The sequence below is a fragment of the Microcaecilia unicolor genome, chromosome 3 (assembly GCF_901765095.1).
Source record: "Microcaecilia unicolor chromosome 3, aMicUni1.1, whole genome shotgun sequence".
NCBI lineage: Eukaryota > Metazoa > Chordata > Amphibia > Gymnophiona > Siphonopidae > Microcaecilia > Microcaecilia unicolor.
Window position 1 is genome coordinate 411,647,953 of NC_044033.1, and position 11,112 is coordinate 411,659,064.

Here is an 11,112-nt window from a genome sequence, read left to right on the forward strand (position 1 = left end):
CTGCCAGCCTGTTGACATTGCCTGTTCCTGGATTACTGCCTTGCCTGCTGCCTGCCTATTGACTTTGCCTGTACCTGGATCATTCTCTTGCCTGCTACCTGTCTGGCCGTTACATTCACCACCCGCTTCCTGCTCCGTCTCGTAAGTCCTGCAGGCCGCCCGCACCTATGGCTCAACCTCTGGGAAACGACGGTCAGCGCAGGTGAAACCCGGGGTTGTCCGGCCGCCAAGCACGACCTGGTCTGAGTACCGGGCTCAGCAGCGTTCTACTTGGTATAGGAACTCACAAGTCTGACAGAATCTTTCATTCTTCTTTCTTTCTTTCTCTCAGCTCTGTGACCTTTGTATGACAGTGAGGAATAAACTTTCCATCCTCCTTTTTCTCTTTTCTCTAAATTCAGACTGATTCTTTTACAAATTCCAAAGCTACTGTTAGACTCTGTTCTGTAAAACTACTAATACTGAGAGCCAATACTATTTATTGTACTGTTGCAGTGAGTAATAAAGATTCCTTTCTTTCTAACTTAGTCTGACTTTTTCTACTTCTAAGAATAGCATAGCCAAACGCAGCCATTACACTTCTTGAATGAGGGTAAGTGAACTTTATCAGTAGTGTTACAGGTCTAGGCCATTGCATCTCTGTCTCTTATAGTGGCATGGAGGCATATTTTCAAAGCACTTTGGGAGGCTAAGTTCCATAGGTTTCTATGGAACTTTGGGAGGCTAAGTGCTTTGAAAATAAGCCTCATAGTGTTTGTAATGCATTTTCCTCACATAGGATTTAACAGATTCCTTAGGGGGCTCAGTGAGTTGTATGATACCCTTAATTAAAGCAATGTTATCATGAGAATCGTTCACGGCTTTCTCTAATGCCGGACGACTCTCTGTTTTCTCTACTTTAAGGTCAAGATATATCTTCTGATATCCCAAAGCAGGTCCGCAGGATAATATTTTAGCAGCTCCAGTATGTGTGTCATGTTAAGGGGGTGGAGCAGGCGCAGACACTGGGGAAGGTGGGTACATACTAGAGCCTGGCAATTTATCATATCCTACAGCTGTTCCATGAGCAAGTACCTTGGTAACAGCAGGATTGGGCAGGAAGTATTTTAGCACAATATCGAAGGCTGTGGTCATTCTAAGCCATTTATTTCAGTTCAGCCAAAAGGAAATCGGTACTTACCAATTTTCGTGCAAAATAGCACAGGTAAGAACAGGATACCAGTACCAACAGGCTATCCGGCACTCCTGCAAAAAGGTCCGGAAGCTAGATGCCCATGGGCTTATCCAAGAGTCCTGGTGACCAGAACCGGTGGCTGCCCTAGACTGTCTTGCTGTCCCTACCCGTTCCAGGCTTCAGCCCAGTCCGGTCCGGATCTTCCAGGCTGCCAGACTTGTCTTTCTTGTTTGTGCCTGAACAGCACCCGTAGTTGCCTTGAGATTGCTGCAGCTGAGCCTCAGGTGCTGATGTGCTTTATCAATCACCTAGAAACTTCTGAGTTTGCCTTTGCATCGCCTAAGGTCTCTGGTATACTGGTGTGCACTGTGCACTTCTGCCTAGTCCAGTTTATTGTCTGAGATTCTTGTCTGTTTCTAGTATAGTCGTTGTGTAGTTTATCATGTACTGTATTGCTTGTTTCCCAGTCTTGTTTCTTGTTTGTATTTCTCTGTCTTGTTCTTGGTTGTCTGTGTTTCTTGTTTAGTGGCTGCCTGGCAGCTTTCAGTTCTGTCTCTTACCTGTCTGTGTTTCCTTTCTTAGTGGCTGCTTTGCAGCTTTCAGTCCTGACCCTTAAGCCTGTCCATTTCCTGCCTAGTGTAGTATTGTCTGTCTGTGAGTCTTAGCCCAGTTTCCTGCCTTGCTGCCCATGTCTATTCCTTTCCCTCTGAACCTTAGGTCCTAACCCTGTTCAGCCTAGCTGGTGTCCAGTTCCTGCCCTGTCCGGTAAGTCCCTGCCGCCACCTGCACCCAGGGGCTCAACTCCTGGGAAAGGGTGGTCAAGTGCAGGTGAAGTCTAGTTGTCCCTGCCAGAGTTCTGCCTTGTCTCTGGTGTGGGGGTGGTTTTGCCTGCCGCTGCCGCTCCTCGCAGTGGCCCAAGGGCTCACGAACTCAGGTTCTGCTTTGAAAACCTGACAGGCTTCCTGGGCATTTTGCTAGGCTCCCTCCGTGGTAGCTACACCCCTGGTCTCTCTCTTGTACATACTTTAGCTGTTTTAATAACTGAGAGGGTCTTTTACTAATGTGTGCTCACGTTTTTGACGTGCGCTAAAATTGGGCACAGCGCTAAATGTTATACATGCCAATGCATTCCTATGAGCGTCTCGAACATTTAGCGTGCCCCCAGTTTAAACGCTTACCAAAAATGTGAACGGGCCTTAGTAAAAGACCCTCATAGTTATACAACGGATTTTCATGTGATGCCAACACATTTTCACAGTATTTGCTTCTGGTGCGGTTAGTTTTATATCCACGTGGTAATAATGAGACCAATGTTTCTTAGTACTGAGGTGGGGGAGAGGTGTTGGGGGAAAGAAGGGTGCAAGGGAGGAATTATACTCTTCTACCCAGACTGCAATGATAGAAACATTCAACTATTTACCTGACTTAAATGCATACAAGGAGGAGTATTGTACAGAAAGCTAAGTCAAAATATACAAAAGGCAATCGTTATGGGCTCCTTTTAAAAAGCTAGTATAGTGATTACCGTGTTCTGAATGTGACAAATCCCATAAGAATTGAACGGGCTTTGTTGCATTTGGCATGCCGCTAATTGCTAGTGCAGCTTTGTAAAAGGAACCCCACATCAATTAAGACAAATCTAATAAAAAAGGAAAAAATATATATATTTACTTAGCTCAAGTCCACCAATATATGTGGATTCTGGTACAGTACAATCTTGGAAATAGACAAGCAAGTTGTAGGTGATATCATTTTCATGGACTAACTTAATATATTTGCGATTAGCATTTGCAAGCTAAGATCCCTTCATCAGATCAGTGCAAAAAAACTTATAGAACTCTATTCCCTTTTATGGCCTGACAGCCAACATGTTTATCCACTCCTACTCTACCTGACATAATATTTAACCATTTCTCTGACCTCATATGCAACTTTCTTTAAATTATCCACCTTATTTTCTAACTCCTCTTACTCTCTTACCTATCTATCACCCATGTTTACTAAGCACAGCTATGAAATGTATAGGCGCGTTAGTGTTTAAAGAGCCTTAAATTTACAGGCGTGTTAAAAACGCTAACGCACCTTAGTAAACATACCCCTATATGTTCCATCTTTGCTTATAACCTACTGTCAATTAAAATGTTATATTACATATTGTGTTGACTAAGTAGAATACTATGCCATAATTTCCAGCTTATTTTCGAAGGAGATCGCCAGCCATCTTCTGACACAAATCGGGAGATGGCCAGCAATCTCCTGAACTCGGCCAAATCGGTATAATCAAAAGCCGATTTTGGCCAGCTTCAACTGCGTTCCATGGCGGGGCCGGCGAAAGTTCAAGGGGGCGTGTCGGCACGGTAGCGAAGGCAGGATGGGGGCGTGCGTTGAGATGGCCGGCTTTGCCCGATAATGGAAAAAAGAAAGCCGGCCTTGACGAGCATTTCACCGGCTTCACTTGGTCCCTTTTTTCAGGTCCCAAAAAAGTGCCCAAACTGACCAGATGACCACCGGAGGGAATTGGGGATCACCTCCCCTGACTCCCCCAGTGGTCACTAACCCCCTCCCACCCCCAAAAAAACAACTTTAAAAACTTTTTATGCCAGCTTCAAATATCATACCTAGCTCCAGGACAGCAGTATGCAGGTCCCTGGAGCGTTTTAATGGGTGCAGTGCACTTCAGGCAGGCGGACCCAGGCCCATCCCCCCCTACCTGTTACACTTGTGGTGGTAAATGTTAAGCCCTCCAAAACCCCCCAAAACCCACTGTACCCACATGTAGGTGCCCCCCTTCACCCCTTAGGGCTATGGTAGTGGTGTATAGTTGTGGGTAGTGGGTTTTGGGGGGGGGGTTGGAGGCTCAGCACCCAAGTTAAGGGAGCTACGCACCTGGAAGCTATTTTAACTTTTTTTTTTACTTTTTAGAAGTGCCCCCTAGCATGCCCGGTTGGTGTCCCTGGCATGTGAGGAGGACCAGTGCAGTACAAATCCTGGCCCCTCCCACAACCAAATGCCTTGGATTTGGCCGGGTTTGAGATCGTCGCTTCGGTTTCCATTATGGGCAAAAACCGAGGCCGCCATCTCAAACCCGGCCAGCTCTGACATTTGGGCGGCCCCAACTGTATTATTGAAAAAAAAAAGATGGCTGGCTCTGCCTATTTGCGGCACCATCCTCAGAGATGGCCGGCCATAGATATGGCCGTCGCCGTTCGAAAATGCCCCTCTTTATATTGTTATTTGCAGTGGTGTGCTGGAGCCGGTTCGCAAGAGCTGGTCGTTAATTTTTTAAAGATCTTGTGAGTCGGTTGTTCAGCATGGCGAGCCGGCTCCGGTAAACGAGGTAAGCATGGCAAGAGGGCGCCACAAGCCATGCTTACCCCTTTCACCTCACCTCCCACCATTGCCCTCATTTGCCTGCGCCACCCAGCGATTCTCCTCTCTCCCCTGATTACCTCAGTCGAATTGGCCGTGTCATTGAAAGCCCTACCCGTCTCTAGCCTTCCCTTTGTGAGTTTGTTCCCTGAGAGTCCCGCCTTCTGACGTCATTTCCTCTTTCCGCGAGGGCGGGACTCTGAGGGAACGAACTCGAAGGGAAGGCTAGAGACGGGCAGGGCTTTCAATAATGCAGCCACTTCGATGGAGGTAATCAGGGGAGAGAGAAGAATCACTGGGTATGGATGACTGGAGGGGGGGAAGGGGAGAAGAGAATCGCTGGGTATGGGTGCCTGGAGGGGGGGCAGGGGAGAGCTGGATATGGATGGATGGAGGAGAGGGCAGGGGAGAATGGAGAGTTGCTGGACATGGATGAATGGAGGGGAGGGGAGGGAGAATTGCTGGACATGGATGGATGAATGGGGGCAGGGGAGAGAGGAAATTTGCTGGATATGGTGGATGGAGGAGAGGGCAGGGAGAATGGATAGTTTCTGGATATGGATGGCAGGGGAGAGGAGAATTGCTGAACATGGATGGATGGATGAATGGAGAGGGCAGGGGAGAGAGGAAATTTTCTGGATATGGGTGGATGGAGGAGAGGGCAGGGGAGAATGGAGAGTTGCTGGACATGGATGGATGGAGGGGAGGGAAGTCAGGAAGGAGATGCACATGGATGGAGGGGAGGGAAAGAGGAGAAATGCTGGACATGGATGGAGTGGATGGCAGGGAAGAGAGGAGAAATGTTGGACAAGGATGGAGGGTAGGAAAGACAAAAGAAGGAGATGCACACGGATGGAGGGGAAGGAAGACAGGAGAAATGCTGGACATGTCTCTAAGTGCTGCCCAGGAGGGAAGGGTTAGGACAGCTATTGTAGTTGGTGAGTCGATAATTAGGCATATAGATAGCTGGGTGGCTGGTGGACGTGAGGATTGCCTGGTGACTTGCCTGCCTGGTGCGAAGGTGGCAGATGTCACACATCACCTAGATAGGATTTTAGATAGTGCTGGGGAGGAGTCGGCTGTCTTGGTACATGTGGGTACCAATGACATAGAAAATGTGGGAGAGAGGTTCTGGAAGCCAAATTTAGGCTCTTAGAAAGCTCAAATCCAGAACCTCTAGGGTAACGTTTTCTGAAGTGCTACCCATTCCACACGCAGTGCCCAAGAGACAGGCAGAGCTCTGGAGTCTCAATGCATGGATGAGACAATGGTGCAGGGAGGAAGGTTTTAGATTTGTTAGGAACCGGTCAACATTCTGGGAAAGGGGGAGCCTATTCCCAAAAGGATGGGCTCCACCTTAACCAGGGTGGGACCAGGCTGCTGGGATCAGCATTTAAAAAGGAGATAGAGCAGCTTTTAAACTAGAAACTAGGGGACGGCCGACAATCGCTCAAAAGCACATGGTTCAGGATAAGGTATCTTTCAAAGATATCACCAAATCAGGGAAGATAGGGTATCCCTATAGTGAGGTTGCAAAAGAGACCGTAGTAGATCAGGAGGGGCATAATCAAACGCGAACGCCCATCTCCATGGGCGTCTATCTCCGAGAACTGGTACGTGAAGGGGCGGGACAGACCGTATTTTCGAAAAAAATGGGCGTCCATCTTTTTTTCGATAATATGGTTTGTGCCGGGCAAATGCATCGAATTTGTGCGGATTTGAGCTGGGCGGTTTTCGTTTTTCAGCGATAATGGAAACCGAAGGCGCCCAGCTCAAGAACGAGCAAATCTAAGGCATTTGGTCGTGGGAGGGGCCAGGATTTGTAGTGCACTGGTCCCCCTCACATGCCAGGACACCAACCGAGCACCCTAGGGGGCACTTGTAACAATTAAAATAAAAAAGTAAAATACCTCTCAAGTCCATAGCTCCCTTTCCTTGGGTGCTGAGCCCCCCCAAATCCCCCCTAAAACCCACTCCCCACAACTCTACACCAGTACCATAGCACTTATGGCTGAAGGGGGGCACCTAGATGCGGGTACAGTGGGTTTTGGGGGCGGTTTGGAGCGCTCCCATTTACCACCACAAGTGTAACACGTAGGGGGGGTGGGCCTGGGTCCACCTGGCTGATGTCCACTGCACCCACTAACAACTGCTCCATGGACCTGCATACTGCTGTGATGGAGCTGGGTATGGCATTTGAGGCTGGCATACAGGCTGGAAAGAAAAGTTGTTAAAGTTGGTTTTTTTGGTGGGAGGGGGTTAGTGACCACTGGGGGAGTCAGGGGTGGTCATCCCCGATTCCCTCCGGTGGTCATTTAGGGCACTTTTCGGGGACTTGTTTGTGAAAAAAAAGGGTCCAAAAAGTGACCCAAATTCGCACTAAAAACGCCTTTCTTTTTTCGATTATCGGCTGAGGGTGCCCATCTCTCCTCAGCCGATAAACACGCCCCAGTCCTGCCTTCACCACACCTCCGACATGCCCCCCTCAACTTTGGCTGTTTCCGCAACAGATTGCAGTTGAAGACGCCAAAAATCGGCTTTCGATTATACCGATTTGGGCGCCCACGGGAGAAAGACACCCATCTCCCGATTTGGGTCGAAATATGGGAATATGAGCATCTTTCTCTTTCGAAAATAAGCTGGCAGGTGTCCTTAAATAAAAATAAAAATCAGACAAAAGATTGCAAATTAATACTGTCAAGTACTGAGCATGATGTAAATAGGAACAACAAACGTAGTTTGAAATGTCTATATGCGAATGAGTAAACGGGGATGACTGCACTGGGAAGGGGAAACTCAGACTTCCTAATTGGCTTCCTTGCTTACAATGGACTAGATAGGCTCACTTCCACTCCTGTTTATTAAACCTCCTTGGCACAAACTCAAAACAAAGCAAGCAAACCTATGAGCTGCTGCATCCACTTTGTCGGGTTTTTTTTTATTGTTGGTCCATCTGTAACAAGTCTAAAGCTGTTTCAATTGGATAGGCAGTACCTTAAAAGGTGGAGGACAAAACTTGTTGTTTTTTTAACTTATTGGACAGCTTTTTAATTTATTTGAAAGCTTCCCACATGTAGATATAAATATCATTAAATAACACTTGAATATCACTAAAACAACTTAAAAATTATTACAGCTGGTAGAAACAATAATTTTAAACTCTATTTTGTGCTCATTTTTCTACACTGTATACAGTAGATGGCCAAATTTCAGTGAGGATATCCTGATGGGTTAATCTTAAATGTTGTTGTAATCTGTCTTGGGAAGCCTGGTGTTATAAAGATGATGGAAAATACTGAAATTAAATGGAAGTAGAAATAAACTCTCCTTTCGTTGGGGCACATGTAATCACATCTTCATCTGTTTTGTAGAACTTTACCTTTTAGATACACAAACAGATTATTCTGTTGTTTGAGCATGTTTCAGGGACAAGTGGCTTATAAGTCAAAATAATAAAAATATTTTCTGTCAAATAGATATTTGTGGAAACGTAACTAAATGGGCTACAATCCCCTAATGCAGCCCATAGGTTTTCGTATATTTTGTTCTTGAGATGGCTTATACTGTGCCAAAACTGGAAATACAGTGAGACAGAATAATAGTATTCAGTAACATCGAAAACTTATTTTTTAATGTTGTAATCATCTTTATTAAAAGCAAAACATGTTGGTTGATAAGCTTCATACAGAACAAGAAAAAAAACAGTAACCCATCCAACATGGTACAATAAAAACCTTTACAGAGAACATACCCCAAGAACCCTTCCCGTCCCATACTCCCCTCCCTTCCTATAAGCCCACCTGTTTCCACCTGCAAAAATAACACAACAGATGTACAGATCAGTAGGACTCAAAGCATTTCATAACAAGTAAAGCCATAAACAACACAGTTTATACCAAATTGTTTAACCACACTTTGGTTTTGCCTTCGGGTTTAATAAGCAATACTGAAACAGGCCCTAGGCTAAGTGAATCAGGAGACAAGAGGCAAATGATTCCGAAAGCAGGACACCTTTATTGCTAGCAATGAACAGTACTGAGTTCAGTCTCAGGATACTGCCTCCTGAGTGTCATCTGACATTCGGTCTTATACAAATTAGCTATCATGCGCATAAAACACACCATACGTCACACATACACATGCGCAGTATATGCACATGCGCAATACATTAGTAATTCTGTAGTTCTCATAGAGAAAAGATACGTCAGTTTCATAGCTTTCATAGAAATTGTTACTTTGCAAGAAAATGTAACTTATTGTAGTGTTCCAGCACGTTCACACAATACAGCCTCTATGCATAGATCACGAGACTGCATTGGCAGAGCCTGCTGCCTTCCCTACAAACCTGAATTGCTGACTACTACAACTTGTTATCTGGCTGCTGGTTAACAAACACATACTACTAGTAAAAGTCCAAAACACAGGTTTAGGTCCTAGTCTAGGCTCATTATATGAAAGCTGAGGTTTTGGTACAAAGCAAAGGTGCAAGTGTGAATGCAAAGTCCAACCAGAAAATCCTGTTAGTGCAAAAGTTCACAAAAGTCCAGTAGTTATTCAAAGGTGGAGCATGCCACAGGTAAGGCAGAAGTTCATAAGTGTTAGGCACAAGGTCTGAGGTTGTCTTGTCAGTCCCACAGTTGCTACATTACAGCCGTCCACTCCTACAATTCCCCCCTTTTGATACTTGAACATCCGGTCCAGTGGAGAGTATCACCTCCAAGAGTCCTAAAAAAAAAGAAGAGAGAGACAGGGAGAGTTAGCGTAAAGAGGCAATAAGAGGGCCCTAAGTCCTTGCGCAGCCGGTGGGTACTTCACCGGGGTTGAGACGGAAGGTCCCTAATGGTGCCCTCCCCCTTTGTAGCCGGACTTTGCTGTCACAAGGAGGGCGGCCCATCGATCACCTCAGGAAAAGAGAGGTCAGCTTCAGCTTCAGTTTCATCAGCGTCAGACTGCGATATGGGGGAATACCGCTGTAGGGCCATAATCTGGGTGGCCGCACGCCGATTGGCAATGGTTTCCATGGTGGACCGGAGACACCTGAAAACAAAGGGAAGAGACAAAGGGATTAATAAACAAGACAACAGAAACAGGCCCCCCATGACAAGAATGCTCTTGAGGCCCCCAGAGGTCGGCATCCAATCGGTTAGGGAAGAAGTCCAATCCCAAGCACTGTTCCAGGTCTGAACAGGGACATGGGCCAACTTCACCATGCGGTCGGTGATATCCTTAATAATGTGACTTTGGTTGTCAATCTGCAGACAACAGTTACTGAGGTTGAATTTGCCACACACCCCGCCCTCCTGGGCCAATAAGTAGTCAAGGGCGAGGCGGTTCTGATAGACTGCTGTGATTAGCTTGGTATTCTGTCGTGCCAAGACGTTGAGCGCAAGAGCCGAGTCATTCGTGAGTATTTCGAGTACTGCTTGCAGACGAATGATGCGATTCAACATATAGATAGGGGTACGATATCCATATGTACCATCTTCAGCCCAGGTGGCAGGGCCATAATAATGGATTATGCGTTCCGGCGGCCATTCGTTGTCTTTCCAATCTCCGATCTGGACCTTTGTGGCGCGGGTAGCCCGTCGCCGTCTGTTTCCAGGCCCCTGCTCCATGTAGAGGGGAATACCAAGCGTCTCACCCGCCCGAAGGGGTAAGAGGAAGAAACTGGGTCGGACTGTGCCTAAGAGGCAGGTACCAAACCAGCGGGCCGGGAGCTGTTCGTAGGCCCTGCGGCCGCATATATAATAGTAGCCTGCCGGGGCTATCCATTTAAGACAGGCATTACCCCCGTAAGTCCACGTTCTATTCAAGGTAGGTTCAGTCCACATAGGCGTGGGTATGGGCAAATTGTCAGTTTGCCACCAGACAGCTCGACTACCATTGTATTGGATGACTCCTGTGCAGGCTGAGTCACCAACGGGAACAGAGTATTGTTTGGAGGGGGCCCGGCTGGCACACATAGAGCCTATGATGTTTGTTCTCAGCGCCCATTCATAAGGGCGCGGGCGTTGTGGGAAGGTGATATTAGTGGAATTCAAGGCATCCCACATTTGCTGGTGGACCTTCGCTTCCCAGGGCCACTGTTCTCCCATATCGGTGCCACCACAAACAAAACAGTTAGCAATTCCAAGGGAGAGGGCAACATTCTCAGCCAGATTGAGAAACATATTTCGAGCTTCAGAGGATATGGGAAACTTAGTAGCTACTTCCTCCGTGCGAGCGATTTCATCGAATACCTCCTGGTATCCGACGACAGTGGTCTGATAGTGTGTGGGAGGCTTTGCGTCAAGGCTTTGGCATATGGTAATGAAAGTCATCGGGTCCATTCCAGTGCCGTCAATACCGAGGCCCCAGGTTTCTTTCCAGGGGGTACCGTGGCCTCGGAGGGGCCAATCTAGGGATACAGTGTTACCAGGACCTCGACAAAATTCGCCCAGGCCAGTACATCCGGGATATCCTCCTCCCATATAGGCGCATACTCGTTTCCATCCCGAGGCCCGGGTGTCTGCGGCACATGGGAGCCAAGACCAAGGGGAACCATATCTCCAATCTAAGGTTAGGGGACA